The 18,609-nt window shown below is 43.0% G+C and overlaps 1 protein-coding gene across 1 annotated transcript in view; it reads right to left on the bottom strand.

The window, feature by feature from the left end:
• Positions 1-18,609, bottom strand: part of LOC125483830 (probable G-protein coupled receptor 139) — a 91,051-nt gene that overhangs the window by 15,356 nt on the left and 57,086 nt on the right. The window lies entirely within an intron of this gene.

The following is an 18,609-nucleotide window of genomic DNA, read 5'->3' on the forward strand; positions in this document are numbered from 1 at the left end:
AGGTGAAGGGCAAGGCTGGTAGGTGTAAGGAATGCTGGATGACTGGAGGAATTGTGGTTTTGATAAAGAGTAAGAAGGAAGCATATGTCAGGTATAGACAACAGAGATCGAGTGAATGTCTAGAAAAGTGTAAAGGCAGCAGCAGTATACTTAAGAAGAAGATCAGGAGGGCAAAAATGGTCATGGGATAGCTTTGGAAAATAGGGTTAAGGAGAATCAGAAGGGATTCTGCAAATACATTAAGGACAAAAGGGTAACTCGGGAGAGAGTATGGCCCCTTAAAGATCAGCAAGGCCGCCTATGTGTGGAACCGCAGGAGATGGGGGAGACACTAAACCATTACTATGCATCAGTGTTTACTGTGTAGAAGGATTTCGCAGATTGACGTGATGTGATGGTGCCGGTGTTGGACTGGGGTGGACAAGGTCAGAAATCGCATGACACCAGATTTTAGTCCAACAGGTTTATTTGAAAAATCAAACTTTTCAGAGTCTTATTCCTTCTTCAGGTGTTGGTGAGAGAGGTAGTATCAGATACAAAAATTATAAGTAAAAGATCTAAGGTTCAAGCCACTGACGAGGATGTACTACACTACTCTAAGATGCTGTTAAATCTTTAATCAGTTAGAAGTTAGAAGGAGGACACTGATAAAACCTTTAGATCTCTCATGACAGTGACTTCAAAGTAATTCGGGGATTTACATAGACATATTAATCAATTAAAACCTTCTGACTGATTAAAGCTTTAACAGGTTTGTTCAGTGCATCCTCATTAGTGGTGTGACCCTTTGATCTTTTACTTATAAATTCTGTGTCTGATACTTGTGTTTTGAAATAAACCTGTTGGACTATAACCAGGTGTCGTGTGATTTCTGACCTTGGAAGATAGAGAACGTGGGGAAATAGATAGCAACAACTTGAAAAAAATGTCCAAATTGCAGAGTAGGATGTGCTGGACATCTCACAAAGGCATAAAGCTGGATAAATCGCTGGGACCTGATCACGTGCACCCTAGAACTCTGTGACAAGCCAGGGAAATTGTTGCTAGGTCACTTGCTGAAATATTTGTACCGTCGATAGCCAAAGAATAGGTGTCAGAAGACTGGACATTGGCTATAGTGGAGCCACTATTTAAGAAAGGTCGTAAGGAGAAGCTAAGGAATTATAGATTGGTGAGTCTGACGTTGGTGGTGGGCAAGTTGTTGGAGGGAATCCTGAGGAACAGGATTAACATGTGGAAATGCAAGGACTGTTTAGGTATAGTCAATATGGCTTTGTGCGTTGGAAATCATTTCTCACGAACTTAATTGAGTTCTTTGAAGCAGGAGCAAAGATGACTGATGATGGAACAGAGTGCTGGACGTGATCTATATGGACACAATAAGGCGTTCGACAAGGTTCCTCACAGTAGATGAGTTAGTAAGGTTGGATCACATGGAATGCAGGGAAAAGTAGCCATTTGGAAACAGAACTGGCTCGAAGGTAGAAGGCAAAAGGATGGTGATGGAGAGTTGCATTTCAGACTGGGGGTCTGTGACCAGCGGTGTGCTGTAATTTTGACGACACTGGATCCACTGCTTTTTGTCCTTTATGTACATGATTTGTATGTGAACATAGGAGTAATGGTTCGTGAATTTGCAGATGACACCGACATTCGAGGTGTAGTGGACAGTGAAGACAGTTACCTCAGAGTGCAACTTGATCTTGATCAGATGGGGCAACGGACCAAGGAGTGACAGATGGAGTTTAATTTAAATAAATGTGACGTGCCGCATTTTGGAAAGGCAAATCAGGGGAGTACTTAGATACTTAAGGGTAGGGCCCTGGGGAGTGTTGCTGAACAAAGAGACCTTGGAGTGCAGGTTCATAGTTCCTTCAAAGTGGAGTCAGAGGTAGGTGAAGAAGGTGTTTGATATGCTCGACTTGATTGCTCAGTTCATTGAGTGTAGGAAATTAGGAGGTCATGTTGCGGTTGTATAGGACATTGGTTAGGCCACTTTTGCAATACTGTGTTCAGTTTTGGTCTCCCTGCTACGGGAAGGATGTTGTGAAATTTGAAAGGGTTCAGAAAATATTTACAGGGATGTTGACAGGGTTAGCAGGTTTCGGGCTATAGAGAGAAGTTGAATAGACTGGGGCTATTTTCACTGGAGTGTCGGAGGCTGAGGGGTGACTTTATAGAGGTTTTATCAAATCATGGGGGACATTGATAGGGTAAGCAGACAAGCTCTTGTCCTCGGGGTCGGAGAGTCCAAAACTAAAGGGTATAGGTTTAACGTGAGAGGGGAAATATTTAAAAGGGACCTAAGGGGCATTTTTTTTTCATGCAGAGGATGGTGCGTGTATGGAACGTGCTGCCAGAGGGAGTGGTGGACGCTGGTACAATTACAACATTTAAAAGGCATCTGGGTGGATATATTAGTGGAAGGAATTAGAGGGATGTGTCCCAAATGCTGGCAAATAGGATTCCATTAATTTAGGTTATCTGGCAGGCAGGGACGAGTTGGATGTGTTCGTACTGTATATGACTACCACACTATGACTCTGCAAACTCTAATTTCACTAAGAATCAAAAAATTGTCACAGCTCAGATGGAGCCATGCAGCTCACCTTAGCTATGCTGGCTCTCCACAATGAGGAAATGCGTGTCTCTTTTGGTTTCATTCACTTGCCTTCTCCCTGTAACTGTAAGCGGGACACTCTTGGCGGCATGGCGTGGGCTGGGAAGCCCGGAGAGGGACACTCTCGGCGGCGGTATGCCGTAATACTGGAGAAGGAAAAGTTGGATTCTCTTTAAGTTATTTTCATTTTTCAAATTTTATTCTTAGTCAGTGTGAATGATGCCTATGTACAAGCGACATTACACACTTTCCACAGTGTTTTTATATTGAATGCTTGTGACTACAAAGGATATTTTGTTCCAACTCTGCACATTGTTGCTTTTAACATAACCATTTAATTCCCTTTTATATCGATTGAATCTGACTCTGTCACTCTCAGATAGTGTTTTCCAGGACGTTACCACTCCCTGTGTGTAAACGTTCTTTTATTTCTTTTCCTAATGGCTTTAAATCTCTGCCTAACAGTTATCGATCCTTTCAGACATGGGAACATTCTCACCCTCTTATTTCCTTTGTCCATAGCCCTCATATCTTGGAAATCTTCAATCAGACCAGCTTTCAGTCTCCTGTTCTCCAAAGAGAACTGTCTCAACTTTCCAATCTGTCTTCATTGCTGACATTTCTCATACACGGCACTATTCACGGGAACCTATTCAGCGCTGCCTCCGATCACTCCACTTCCCCGCTTCCTGATGTTTCACGCCCAGAACTGAGCGACAATGCAGCTGGAAGATTCACTCGGAGTCGGATTGTGTGCGCGCACATTATGAAACACTTGTTTTTGCTTTTAATAAGCGTTTTCCTTTGCCGTGTTTGCTACTATGATTGCTCTGCCCCATCCCCACTTCAGCCAGTCCGACCTCGTTTAGCGAAGCTACTTTCTCGAAAACTGATTGCAAGTCTTGGCAAAAGTGATTAATTTTGACTTTATTATAATGCCGACTGTTCAACACTCTTTCGTCAGATAGACTGACAAGAAGTGGATTTCAGCTCCGTTCGATAGAAACGCATAAAATGCAACAGAAGGGAAGGTTGGCAAACAGTGACGCGAGTGGGATTTGAACTCTCACGTGCGAAGCACAATGGATTAGCTTACCATATGATCATGTTTATCTCAGATCTCCAAACAGCTGAGTAAACAGCGCAGAGCAGCAGATACTTCTCCTGGTATCAGTAAAATGATAAACAGCAGAGTACGGTTCTCAGAGTATGGTGTGACGTCTGGAGGATGGGACTGGCGCGCTCTCAATGAGACACTTGCTCGCGTAAGCGAAACACAATTTTTAAAAAAATGCTCAGGGTCAAGATCTGTAGGATCAAATTCTGTGAAGAACTGAAGCCGATGGAATGAAAAGTCCCGTGACAGCGGGGACGTAACGTTATCTGTGAGGAATTGTTTTCCAGACTCGAGGAGAATACACAGTGTTGTTCCCAGGATTCAGTATTGGGCTTACCTCTCTTCCGGCCAGATATTAACGTCCCGCACGTATTCAGAGCGGCCAATTTCTAACTCCTAAACAGGCAAAACTGACAAATGAACTAAACAACGCAAAACGCCACAGCAACTAACGTCTTCCAACGGAGTGTGTTTCGGTTAACATCGCTGTTTGTCATTTTCCCGACTATGATGCTTCAAGAATTGTTGGTTTATATTCATAAAAGCTACTCTGGGCAAGGCTTGATGTCGCAACCTCGGCATTTCACGCATCTGTCTCTGTGTGACTTCTTGCAATATTAATTGATCTCTTAATATGTTTCTTTAGCACATATTAGGAGGAAAAGGCGGGACTAGCTGGCACGGCCGTGACTCGAATTCAAGCCGAGATTGCTATGGCCGCAACACAGAGTATTAACTACAACGCAATCAGGGCGCCACATATAGACCAGACAGATAGCAAAAAATAATTGCGATGCTAGAGAGTATGCCAGGAGCAGCACCAGACGCACAATATGAATAATTGCCAAACAGCAGATTGAGATGGGGAACACAGAATGGCAGGAATCTTTGCAATTCGTGGTCCGAGAGGTTATGAAAGCTCCGTGTTGAATCTGTAAAAGATTGAGATGAATTGATTTCTACAGATTAAAAACATTAAGAGCTCATGGGATAGTGCAGCAAAATAGTGTTGAAGTAGAAGATCATTCGTAATCTCATTGAACGGTGTGGTGTGCTTGAAGTTGGCAACTTATGTCTGTGGGATGAAAATCAGTTGATAGAATTGTTTCGAATTGAAATGTTCACTGTATTGAGGAAGCTGAGGAAGATACAGGGTAAACTCATTCAAATGTGACTGACGGAGCAGCAAATACCTTGCCTGCGGCACTAGTGAAATTGTGCAGCACAGAGGAGAAATGTGACACATAGAATTTGGGTTGTTGGGCCCAGCATCCTTTCAGAAGACAGGGCTTACTTGGATGGAAGACATCAGAACGAATGTGGATGGCGTTTACTGGTATATAAAGGCATCATAAAAAAAAAAGCAGGAACAGGATTTACTCGGATTGAAAGACGTTAGAAAGGACACAGACAGGGTTTACTCCGATATAACGACATTTTTCAAGGACGGGGTTTACTGGGCTGATGGAAAAGATGAAGGAACACGCGCGGGTAGAAAACAGAAGGGACTGAGTGGTGACCTGTTGCCAATTTACCAGATGGTGGGACGTTGGTGAGACCAGGCCAGTGGGAAATACCCCGTTTCGAATGAGTCAATAACAATAGTTCAGAGATTCAAAGTCAACGATGAACAATAAAGAAAGGTTTGGAGCAACATTTTTATTTAGTCAGAGCTATTCAAATAGGGAACGATTTTCGAGAAAAAAAGAAGGTGATTCCTGAATTTTTAACAGGCAAGTGTAATAACTAGATAAGTGTAACCGAATATGACTACGTACAAAAAGAGCTCATGGTTTTCATAGGTGTGGCAGCCTGTTCCACGTGAACTATTAGAAATTGCAAAAGAACTGAGCTGTTTGGTTTAGCTCTCCAGAACTCTCTGTTCTTTACCACAGCACTTAAATTGTCTTTTCAACTTGGCACCAAAATTTGATGACAACATTCAAAAGGCCCATTGAGATAAACGAATTCCCTTCGATTGGTATAATGACCTGTGCGAGTTTGCAAGAAATTGAATAATATGAAACAGACTAAATAGCCATTCCCAGAATTTAAACCAGTGGAGGATCAGAAATATAAGAATGGTCAGTGAACTAAAACCCCAACTCTGTTTCTCTGTCCACAGATGGTTCTTCACTTGGGGAATATTTGCAGCTTTTTGATTGATAATTGAAAAATTTCCCAGAGATACAACACTGCCCAAAATCAGAAACTTTTTTTCTTCTGATAAATTCCGTTTTGCTCAACATTGCTGTATGGTATTTCCCACAAGCTGATGCCCCAATAATCCCTGCTCCATGTCACTAAAAGCTGCTCCGGGTGAGGTTGGAGCTCACAGCCTCGGCATGTCACGCGCCTCTATACCGTCATAGAAGGATCGCGCGCTCACCGATTGCGTCACTGGAGCCACAGAGTGGCTCTGCGCGCTCAATGCCATCCCCATTTCCGGTTGTATCTTCGCAGCTGCGCCACTGCGTTTCTCTGGTTCCGGGCCTGTGAACTGGGATTATATCGTCGTCTGCAGCAGTGGTTACTTCCTTGTGTGAGGGAACCAGTGAAGTAACCGATTTTAAACTGCATCGCCATTGAAAAATACATTGCAACACTCGCCTGCACTATCGCCTGAGTCTTTGATATTTTGTAGAAATTTATCAATCTCAGTCTTTAACATACTCACTGATGGAATTTCTGGGAGCATCATAGTTAAAGATTCCAGCCTACTGTGAATCCTCACATTACGGTGCACTGCTTGGAAAGTATTCCTGTTGTGTAGCTGGTGCTGTTCCTAACATATCCTCTGCTACTGTCGTTTTTGGTGTAACAAGCATCCTCCAATGTGTGGCGCCATGATCGTGTAGTGGTTAGCGCTCTGTGTTGTGGCTGCAGCAACCTTGGCTCGAATCCGAGTTACGGCAATGGGTATTTGTTGCAATGTATTTCATTCCTTAAGACTTGTGCTGCAGAAATGCATCAAACACTTTTCCGTGAAAATATTCTTCGAGGAGATGACATTCTTCGCTCAAATCCCCGCTCTCTCACATATCTGCGTTTGATGAATCAGAATTCAAACCCACTGGTTGGAGATTTCTCTCCCTCCCACAATCACGAACTCTCCTTTATGTCCCTCCTTCCAGTTCACTGAGGCACTGCGCAATCTAACATCTGTTTTCACATTGACATCGTTCACACTGTCCTGTTGCGGTCATTGTTGCTGTGCGAACGTGCCCCGTCTTACCACCAGGAACTTTAAACCAATCGATCCTTTTAGATACTGTGGTTGCGAGATCAAAACTCATGTAGCATCTTTTATGGACACGGGCCAATGATTATTGGAACATCAGACTTAGGAAAACTACGCAGGGCAACATTGAGCAAAACAGACTTCATCGGAAAAGACCAGTGTCTGTGGCTTTCTGCATCATTTATTTCATTTGTTCATTCGGCGAATGCCAGAATATTGTGTGCAGTTCTGTAATTCACATTATTGCGGAGATGTGATAGCACTAGAAACGGTGCAGAAGAGATTTTCCAGGATATTGTCTGGGCTGAAGAGTTTCAGTTACGAAGAGAGATTGAACAGACTGTGATCGTTTTCCTTAGAGCAGAGGAGATGTACAAAGTAATGAGTTATATTGATAGGGTAGACTCAAATAAACGCTTCCCTTTGATGGAGGGATCGAGCACCAGGGGCCATCGATTTAAAGTAAGAGGAAGGTTTGAGTAAATGTGAGGAAAAACGTTTTCAGCCAGCGGGTGTTTGGAATCTGGAACCCACTGCCTGTAAGTGTCCGAGAGGGAGATATCCTGATAACTTTACGAAGCATTCAGATGTGAATTTGTGATGCTAATGCATTGCCGGCTGTGGGCTCAGCGATGGAAATAGAATTCGGATACTAAAGCGTTTGTATTTGATTGGTACACACGTAAAGGGCTTAAGGGGAAATTGGGCTAACGTTTTCAGCCAGCGGGTGTTTGGAATCTGGAACCCACTGCCTGTAAGTGTCCGAGAGGGAGATATCCTGATAACTTTACGAAGCATTCAGATGTGAATTTGTGATGCTAATGCATTGCCGGCTGTGGGCTCAGCGATAGAAATAGAATTCGGATACTTAAGCGTTTGTATTTGATTGGTACACACGTAAAGGGCTTAAGGGGAAATTGGGCTTAAGGGGAAATTGGGCTTAAGGTCCTCGGTAGTGTAGTGGTCAGTTTCCCCGCCTCCCTCGCGGGGGACTGGGTTTCACTTCCCGGCCGAGGAGAATACAAGAATTTGTTGGGACCTTTCAGCGAATGGGACCCAGTTTCGATTTCACCTTCAGCTGATGTCTGCGTGTAGTTTGCACGTTCTCACCATGTATGCGTACGAGTATTCCAGTTTCTTCCCCCAGTCTAACCTTATGCAGGCCAGGAGAATTGGCCATGGGAAATTGCTCCATTGTGTGCAGGCCAGGTAGTTTCGCCATGGTAAATGCGGGTTAATAGCGATTGGCGGGTGTCACTATCTTATACTTGGCTCTGGGTGAGAATGGTCACTGCTTCATATCGGGCTCTGGGGTATAATGTTCACTCTTTCATGTTGGGCTCTGCGAGAGAATGCTCAATGTTTTATATCGGACTCTGAGAGAATGTTCTCTCGTTTATATTGGGCTGTCGGGGAGAGTGGTCACGGTCTTATATCGAGCACTGGGGCAGAATGTTCACTGTTGTATATCGGGCTCTGGGGGAGATTGGTCACTGATTTATATCGATCCCCATTCTACTTCTCCTGTACTTTCGCGGGTATGATATACGCTGCAACAAATACCTACAGCCCTTCAATCAAAACAAAAATGAATGGCAAGCTGGACGTATATTTTCAGACTCGGTGACCAACAAATGCGATGTGTCTGTGAGAATGTATATTTCGAAAAAGAAAATACGAACTTCACGACATTTCTGGGATTTAGATTTTCACGTTGGAATATGATTCGGTCCCTTTTTCGAAACAGAATAACTTTCCGGTGTAAGTGAAACATGATCAGCACCGGACTGCAGGGAAAATGCACAAAGCCGAGCGAGCCGCGTACAAGATGTCACCGTGAAATTTACGTATAGCTATTAAACTTGTATTGCAAATTAAGCAGTCGGAAAAAATCCTTTGTCTTGAAAGATAAGCAGGTTTAGAATCCGAGAGGGGCAGGTCCCATTGCGAAAGTGTTCTAAAAGCAGTGAAGGTACCAACCGCATTATAATTCCTTTCACTTTCCCTGTCTTTCTGCTTAGACGGGCATATTGCATCGAAGATTTCCGCTTTTGGGCAGGAACAAATACCAGAAGTCACACAACACCATGTTATACGAGCGATTGTCTCAAAAATGATTTTTTCGATGTTGCTACGGGAACACAACAAAGTCAAAGGCGCAGGGAAAGACTTCGAGGATCCTTGTCCTGCTCGTCCATTTTCTTATCCACTCGTCTATGTCCGGCTACAATATCAATTTCTCACCAGAGGCCGATACCCTTTACATCAAAACAAAAATCAATGGAAAGCTGAATGCTTCTTGCGAGACTCAGTTGAGCAACAAATGTAATGTGCCTGTGAGAAACTATAAATGGGTATGCTTCGATAAAGAAAACATGAAATGCACGACATTTCTGGAATTTAGATTTTTGCTTTCGTAAATGATTTGGCTCATTGCTCGAAACAGAACGACTTTCTAAGCATATTGACAGAATGTAAAAGGTGATCAGGGACGTCAAAGAGGTGCTAACAGCACGTGATTGCTCTTCTCAATGTGAAAAGCTCCGAGTCACCTTCAAGTCCCTTGTTGTTGACTGAATAAGATAGAATTTGCTTCACCAGAGCTGCATGTGCCTCACTTTCTTATTCCTCTCTATTTAGATTTTCTTACTCCTCTCTGATAGCAAAAAAAAATGGATGCAATGTCATTTGGTAGCCTGACTGTCATAACCTCAGTTTCAATTCCAACACAACTTAGATTTCAGAGCACACCTTAGAATTAGTGACTCTAAGAGAGCGTGAGTCAAGAGGTTCATCTGATCCCGAAAATCCATTCATTCTCGTTGTTGAACAAATGATCCGCTGATGTGTCCAGCGCTAAGAATTGCCGACATGTTTCTCTACTCCAAAACATGATCGAAGACTTCTGGTTTTGATTCACGCACTTTCAGATATGGCAGACAGTATCGGAAGTAGGTGTCTGAGAGTCTAATTTGAGATGTATTTTAAAGAGAGAGTAAATCAGGAATCCGTGGTGCACTGTGACACCAACAAATCATGCTTTTACTTGGCATCGAACCAGGACGCCTTCGCACGTAAAGCAAATGTGAAACTATTACTTTGCAGAAATTATCAGAGCACGCCAAGTGCACTCTTAGTATTGATGACCATCTGTGCAGGACAAATGATTGCATATTCAAGAACAGGGAGGATAGAAATTTTACAAAACTTGGCACTGCAGTTAATTGGAATTATATTCCTTTCGCCGTAACAGCGAATTTTTGCGCCCGCTGACCTTCATACCGCATTGAAATTTGCAGCCATTCATGTTTTACTTTTCATTTTGAAATATATTGATATTGTCCAGCCTTGTTGGCATTATTGAGAAATAAAGAAAATCACGTAAAATTGCTCAGAAAATATTCACAAGGATGTTGCCAGAGTTGCGCAGATTGAACTGCAGGGCGAAGCTGAATAGGCTGGGCCAAATTTCCCTGCAGCGTCAAAGGCTGAGGAATGGACTAAGCGAAGTTTATAAAGTCATGAGGGATATGGACAGGGTGAATGGTCGAGGTCTGTTTTCACCGGGAGGCATATATTTAAGGTGAGGGGGGAAACTTCAAAAAGTAGCTGAGGGGCATTTTTCACGCAGAAGGTGGTGCGTAGATGGAATGAAGTTTTTCGAGGCTGGTGAAATTACATCATTTCAAAGGCATCTGGATGCGTGCAGGAATTGGATGGGTGCAGAGGAAATAGGGTCAAATCTTGGCAAATGGGGCTAGATGAATTTAGGATAACTGGTCGGCATGGACAAGGTGCGCCCAAGTGTGTTTCTGCGCTGTCCATCTGGACGACTCTGCAGTTGATGGATGCCCGGTTGAATTCTTTGTTTGCTGATCTGGTTGTGCTGTTCTCTGTGGCGCAATCGGTTGGCATCTTTGGCCATTGAACCGAAAGGTTGGTGATTCGATCCCACCCATAGATGATGAGTTCCCACATTTTTAACCCTGATGACCATTCTCCTTAACAGGTTTTCAGTGAGGATTTTGGCCGCAAGAAGATAACCATGTTAGCTCCTCAGATATCAAGCGAATCCCCAAACAGACAGCTCTTAATGCGCAACCGAAGCAAAAATGACAAGGCGAACGCTGATCCAGACACGCCAAAGCGTGCATCCTGTCTATGAGACACCTTGACTTGTCTGTGTAGCGATCTGCTCACCCAAGTGGCAGCGGGGCAATTCCAAACTGCGCTTCCGATTATACTCCCAGTTAAGTCCAATGCCACTTTCCGGAAAGAATTCAAATAAGGTAAAAAAAAGAACATGATTAGAAGGACCCATGAAAAGTGAAGATTAGCAATCAAAGTCTCGAAGAGGCTGGGTTTCCCTTCTGATCAACAATGCGGGTGTGCCTGCACGGCAACGATTGCAACAGATCGAGGAGGCGGCTCATCAGTTCCCTTCTCCAGGACAGAAATGAAGGAAATAAGAGAAATTTAACAAAATTTCACATCGCCACAACAGCAAATAGCTACGAATAGAATTCATGCAAGATTTGATTTCACAGCAGCAGTGGTATAACGATCTCCATTCGCTTTCAGTGAAAAGAGTGAACAACGCATCTTGCCTGGAACATGAAGCAGCAGTGCAGCCTGCTTGTTCCCGATATCATGCTGGAGACATTCCATGCCACTGCACCATGCAAACACAGCCTGGACGCTGACCCGATGGAGGATCTGTGCTGTCCCATACCATAGAACAGTCTGCGAGCAGCAAAGACATTTTGTTGCGTTCAACTTAAACGCAACTCAGCCCGACCATGCTTCAGCATCACCTCCGCCTCCTCAGAGACTGACACCTCAGTCCAGTGCCTAAGGCCACGGCGAGCTGTTAGCTCAGATATGGCATTTTCCGATGTTGATACTGCAACACAACAACAGCGAAGGCACAGGGAAAGGCTTCGAGGATGCCTATCCGGCTCGCACATTATCTTAGCTGCTCGGGTATGCCTGGCTACAATATCAAATAACCCCCAGATACCGATTGCCCATCAATCAAAACTAACATCAATAGAAAGCTGTATCTGCCTCGTGAGACTCTGTTGAGCAACAAATGTACTGCGTCTGTGAGAAACTGTGTTCGGTTTTGCTTCGATAAAGAAAATATGATCTGCACGACATTTCAGGAATTTAGATTTTCGCTTTGGAAACTGATTTTGCTCATTGCTCGAAACAGAATAACTGTCGCGTTTACACATAACGTAAAAAGCACCAGACTACAGGGAAAATGCACAAAGCTGAGCAGTCCATCGTGTACTAGATGATACCGTGCAGCATACTTACAGTTAACGCACCTGTTTTGCAGAATAAGCGATTCAAAGAAAGTCCTCCATCTGAAAAGCTGAGTTAGCATTAGAATCCGAGAACGATAGATCATGTTGCGAGGCTGTTCGAACCTCGATGTAGGAATGAGTTGCCTTTCCCTTGTCTTTCTCCTTAAACGTGCATTTTTGTCTGCGGAGCTTTCCCGACCTGGACATGACATGAGCAAGTGTCAGACGGCTGCCGCTGAGTTGGAAACCTGTGGGAAACGAAGGAATGCGACTCACTATATTTTGCACAACTCCACCTTGCTTATTTGGGGATGAACAAAAGGCAGTTTCTAAACTTATTGACAGAACGTAAACGGCGAACAGAGACGTCAAAGAGGTGCTAACATCACGTGATTGCTCTTTCTTCGCGATGTGAAAAGCTCCGTGTCACCTTCACGTCCCTTTTTGCTGACTCTCAGATAGAATTGCTTCACCAGAGCCGGACGTGCCGCGCTTTCTTATTCCTACCTATTTTGATTTTCTTACTATTCTGCCATATCACAAAAATGGATACAATGTCATTTGGTAGCCCGACTGTCTTTCCCCCGGTTTCAGTTGCAACATGACTTAGGTTTCAGAGCACACGTTAATATTAGTGACTCTGTGAGAGCGTTAGTCAAGAGGTTTTTCAGATTCCGTAAATCCATTCATTCTCGTTGATGACTGAATGAGACGCTAATGTGTCCAGCGCTAAGAAATGCCAACATGTTTCTCTACTGCAAAACATGATTGAAGACTTCTGGCTTTGATTCACGCATATTGAGACATGGCAGACCATAGCAGAATTAGGCATTTCAGAGACTAATTTGAGATGTATTTGAAAGAGAGGGTAAATCAGGAATCCGTGGTGCACTGTGACACCAGCAAATCAGGCTTCTACTTGGCATTGAACCAGGATGCCTTCTTACGTAAAACAAATGTGAAGCTATTACTCTGCAGAAATTATCAGAGCATGTTAAGTGCGCTCTTAAGATTGATGACCATTTGTGCTGTACAAATCAGTGCATATTCAGGACCAGAATGGATAGAAACTTAACAAAACTTGGCACTGCAGTTAATTGGAATTGTATTCCTTTCACCACAACAGCAGAGATGACCGAATAAATTCAAAACAAGGGTGACTGCCAAGAAGACCACGCAGCAACGCTTCGTCTATGTTAATACAGAGGCCTGTGGTTGGTCAAAAGAAGCAAACGCTGCTGTTTTTGCCTGGGTTTGAAGCAGGGACTTTTAGCCTTTGAAGCAAATGTGATAACCACTACACTACAGAAACACCATATACGGGCCCCATTCCCGCCGACTTTCATACAGCATTGAAATTGCAGACATTCACGTTTTACTTTTCATTTTTAAACAGATTGATGTAGTCCAGCCTTGTTGAGAAACAATTATTGAGAAACAAAGAGAATCACGTAAAATTGCTCAGAAAATATTCACAAGTTTGTTGCCAGAGTTGCGCGGTTTGGACTGTAGGGTGAAGCTGAATCGGCTGGGCCAAATTTCCCTGCAGCCTCGGAGGCTGAGGAATGGACTTAGAGAAGTTTATAAAGTCATGAGGGATATGGACAGGGTTAATGGTCGAGGGCATATAGTTAAGGTGAGAGGGGAAAAGTTAAACAGGAGCTGAGGGTCATTTGTCACGCAGAAGGTGGTGTGTGTGTGGAAGTTGTGGAGGCTGGTGAAATTACAACTTTTTAAAGTCATCTGGATGCGTGCATAACTCGGAAGGGTTGAGAGGGATAAGGGCCAAATGTTGGCAAATGGGGCTAGATGAATTTAGGACAACTGGTAGGCATGGGCAAGGTGTACTGAAGTGATAATATCATAAAAATATTGAAACTTTCTGAAACAAAATACATTCAGAAGTGGAGAAGTTTTTCCACAGTTTTACAGGATAATGGTGAGGCCACATCGAGACAGCTGTTGGCATAAAGACATTAAAAGCAGTCCAGAGAAGATTCACTCAACTAACTCCCGTGAGGAGCGTTTATTTTCGGAAGAGTTCTTGATCAGATTGACCCTGGATCTTGGGTGGCATTGTGGTTCAGTGGTTGGAATTGCTGCCTCACAGCACCAGGGACATGGATTTGATTCCACCCTCAGGGAACTGTCTGTTTGCATGTTCTCCTCGTGTCTGTGTGGGTTTCCTCCCACAATCTAAAGATGTGCTGGCTAGGTGTATTGGCTCCATACCGTTTAGGGATGTGTAGATTAGGGTAATGAATCTGGATGAGACGCACTGAGGATCGCTGTGGACTTGTTGGGCTAAAGAGCCTGTTTCCTCAGCGTAGGGATGCTATGTCTATGACTTCAGGCGAATAATACTTGAACTTTTTTAAACCTATAATATTCTGAGCAGTCGTTTCAAGTTGAATGCTGAAACGAATTTCAATTTGTGCGACAGATTTCCGCTCGTGGATGGACTATAAAACTGAAGAATATCCCAATTAAGAAAATTGTAATTTCTTTTAATCTCCTCAAAGGGTCGTGAGTTTGTGTAATTTTCTTCCCAGAGAAGCTGGAGGGCAGGTTATTAAATATTCTTAAGGCAGAGGCAGACACATTTCTGACTCAGAATGACAGACTAACGTTATAAGGGTAGGCAGGAATTTGCATTTAAGGCTGCAATCAGATCATCCATGATCGTATCGCTTGGCGGAGCTGGTTCGAGTTATCCAATTACTTACTCCTGATCTTAGTTTCTACAGTGTCTTTTGTAGGGAAAGATAATGAAAGCATTCTCATGACCACGAAGGCTCTACCTTTCAGAATGATGGGCCTGACTTCCAAATGTGAATTTTTACCAGCATTGGGAAAATGCTTGAAAAGTTTCATGGTCTTATAGAGAGATACAGACGGAGAACGAAGGGAAAACGTCATTAAAGCTGCTTTAGAAATCGGATCGGGTCTAACGAATGTATTTAATGGTGCAGATTCCTTTCCTTTGTTTTTGTGAGTTGAGTTTCGTTAGCAAGGCCACTATTTATTGCCTGTGATTAATTTCCATTCAGAATATGGTGGTGAGCCCCCGTGGTCCTGATGCAGGGACATTAAGAGATATGTTAGAGAGAGAGGCACAGGATTCTGAACAAGTGTCAGTGAAGGGCAATGCGATAGATCCAAGTCAGAATACTGTGTTACCTTGGAGATTGTATTCCCCACCACGTGATGCTCACAAGCCATGGAAGTGGTGAGAGTACATTTTCAGTTTTCAGGGCGCACAAACAAGCCCTTCAGCTCAATATGTCTATGCCAGCCCAAAACACCAAATTTTATTAATTCCACTTACCTCGAAGTCCACAGTCTGCTAAGCCCTAACATTTTATGTGCTTATCCAGCTACTATTTAAATGTTGTGTTATCTGTGAGCTGAGCTGTTAGTTGGTCTTTTCTTTTAATTTATGCGTGAAGTGAGTTCTGCAAATAGATCACACAGTTTTAAAGACACCGATCAATAAAACTCTCTGCCTTGTTCAATAATGGTGAGAAAATCGGAGTTTACGTTTAATTCATTTGGAAATTTAAAGTAGCGGGACCAGCAGTAATTGCCCTTGAATTTCGAGTCCAGTTTGTGTTGATGCATCCGCAGTGCTGTTGGGAGGGAACCCCTGCAGTGCATGTTGCATGGCAGTGTTGCTGGGAGTAAGTATTACTGGTGGTGGAAGAAATTTAAAATGTTGTTGCATCTGTGCTAATACAGGTACTAGAAGATTTCCTATCATACTCCTGCTTGGTGCCACGTAGATAATGGATAGGTTTTGAGGAGCTTTAGGAACTTTAGGAAGTGAGCTGTTCGCCACAGAATTGCTAATATCTGACGTGTTCATTTAGATTGCTGGTCCAGTTGACTTTCTGGTCAACATTTATGCACGGGATATTTGCCTTTGGAGATTAATTATACCACTGAATATCAAGGGAAGGTATTTGCATTCTCTCCTGTTGGAGATGATTGCTGCTTGATCATTCAGACGAACTTTTCTTGTTAGGCACTCATCAGCCAAACCCGAAAGATGTCTACACATTTCAGAATAGGGACGTTGACTGCTGAAGTACCTGAGGATTGTGAATCGGTGCTGAGGAGAGAGTTTCAGTTCAGTTGGGTTGCTGGTGTTTTCCTCCCTTTTCAGTGTGGTCTGTTAGTTTGAGAGCATTCACAATCCAGGCTCTCGCACAAACATTCTCTTTGGAAACATATTTTTACCTAAGAAAAACGTGGAACAGAATCATGGAAACAGTCATAAAGGTCATTAGCACTGCGGTAGAGGGGAGAGTAGTAACAACTGGCAGGAAAACTGAACCATTTTTAAAGTAAGTACATGGGAAGAAGGAGTTTATTCTTCTTTAGAATAATAACCATGTTACAGCTATGAAAATGTTGAACTCAGTGGCACAGAAATTGCACGATCAATCCTCTGAAAGGAACTGATTGAAAATAATGGGGACCGCAATCTCAATGTAATGTCGTGTTCCGAATGAAGGTTGGGGTCACAAGCATCCAGTAAGGTCTTACCTATCTGAAACTACAGACCAAACTTTGAAAATATAAAATGTCTTGATATTTTGAACAGGACATATTTATCCATGAAATTTGGAGGGCACGAGCAAGGGCAGAGTTTATTTGTCATCTCCAATACCTTTGGAGAAGGTGAAAGAGAGCTGTCTTCTTCAACGTATTCTGTATAAATGGTGCAGGTGTACACACAGAGCTGTTTGTAAAGGGATTCCAAGGTTTTTAACTAATGATAATGATAGAACAGCAAATTGGTCCCCAATCAGAATGGCATGTGACTTGGAAGACAACTTGCAGGGGTTATTTTCCCATTGTTCACTCGAGGACATTACCAGGGCAGAATTTTCTCCAAATCACACTAATCACAGTTTTGCTCAGGGACCTTCATGCTACACTCAATCAAGTGCTACTTTGGTGACAAGGAAAGTCACTCTGATCTCACCTCAACTGACGTTGGAACATCAGTTGAAACAATAAACAGCAAAAGGACAGAACACGGATTGTTTGAACAATGTACTCACTGCCCTCACAATATTCAAAAGAAAGTTGATGCATGGACTGCCGATTCTGTGAGGAGACATTTGTCCTATCTGTGATGAGGCTGTTTGGTCAAGCACCATGTCAGAGGGATAGAAAGAAGCTCCACTTGAAATAAAGCCATCCCATTCCCGGTGTATCAGATAATGGCAAGCGCACTATTATCTATTTTTATTGGACATTGATCATTTCAACCTCATCATTCACTGATGATCAATAGTAATACAGAAAGCAACATTGCAAATGGACAACGCAGCAGAATCATATAACCTGTGAAAAGAAAACATCCATCATTCTCCCTCCCCACGGAACTTCACGAAGGCAATTGGCTCTGGTAGATAAGACCAATAGCCACTGATATCAATGCCCAGTTATTGTTGTGAACTGAACGTGCTGTATTGAAAGGGTTTAACTGGAACTGTTTGTTCAGTGACTGTGATTGATGTCAGTCTCCATGGATTCTAACTGTGTCACTGGAGGCTTTCCCTCTCCTATTTTTGAAGAGAATTCATTCAATGAATTATTCCGTAACAGCACCTCCAACACTGACAGGGAACAGCAGCTACAGAGACAGGTTGAGGAGAGATCAGATTCTGAGAACAATGGACTGGAATATCACAACAATGGATCAGAACCTGAGAACGATAGACTGGCATGTTACAACAATGGACAGGAGTTTATCCTGGGGTCTTCTGTATCTTTCCTGGCATGGGGTAACATTACCATGGCGGATATTAGGTGTGCTGACGATTATTCAGGTGGGTTACTATCCCATCCTCGCTGTTGTTGGTGTTCCTGGTAAGTCTCTCTATCTCTGTCCAATTATTAATTCCATAAACGATGTTGAACTTCATTGCTATTTCTGTCATTTTTATTTGGAAAATACAGAATTATTGTCTTCAGTTTCAGTTATAAACTCCATTCATTAACCTGAAAACAGTACTGTTTACAACCTCGAGGACCTTTTTTGCCCTGAACTAATTTATGTTTCGGTATTTTCTCCATCACCAAATCTTTCCACTGCCAGCTCCTTAATATCCTCAGTCTCCAACTCTGCATTAGTGTTGATGCTGAATTATCCACGCCTTGGTAAAATTCAGACTTTACTGTTCCAGCTCTCTTGTGATCACTCTCCCTGGGTCACAAGTATTTCGATCACAAACTCGTTCCTGTCTCAAATTACTTCATGATAGGGACACCGCATCAGAATGGTAATGTCACTAACAGGTAATTT

The sequence above is a fragment of the Rhincodon typus genome, chromosome 8, assembly GCF_021869965.1.
Source record: "Rhincodon typus isolate 14 chromosome 8, sRhiTyp1.1, whole genome shotgun sequence".
In the NCBI taxonomy this organism is placed as follows: Eukaryota; Metazoa; Chordata; class Chondrichthyes; order Orectolobiformes; family Rhincodontidae; genus Rhincodon; species Rhincodon typus.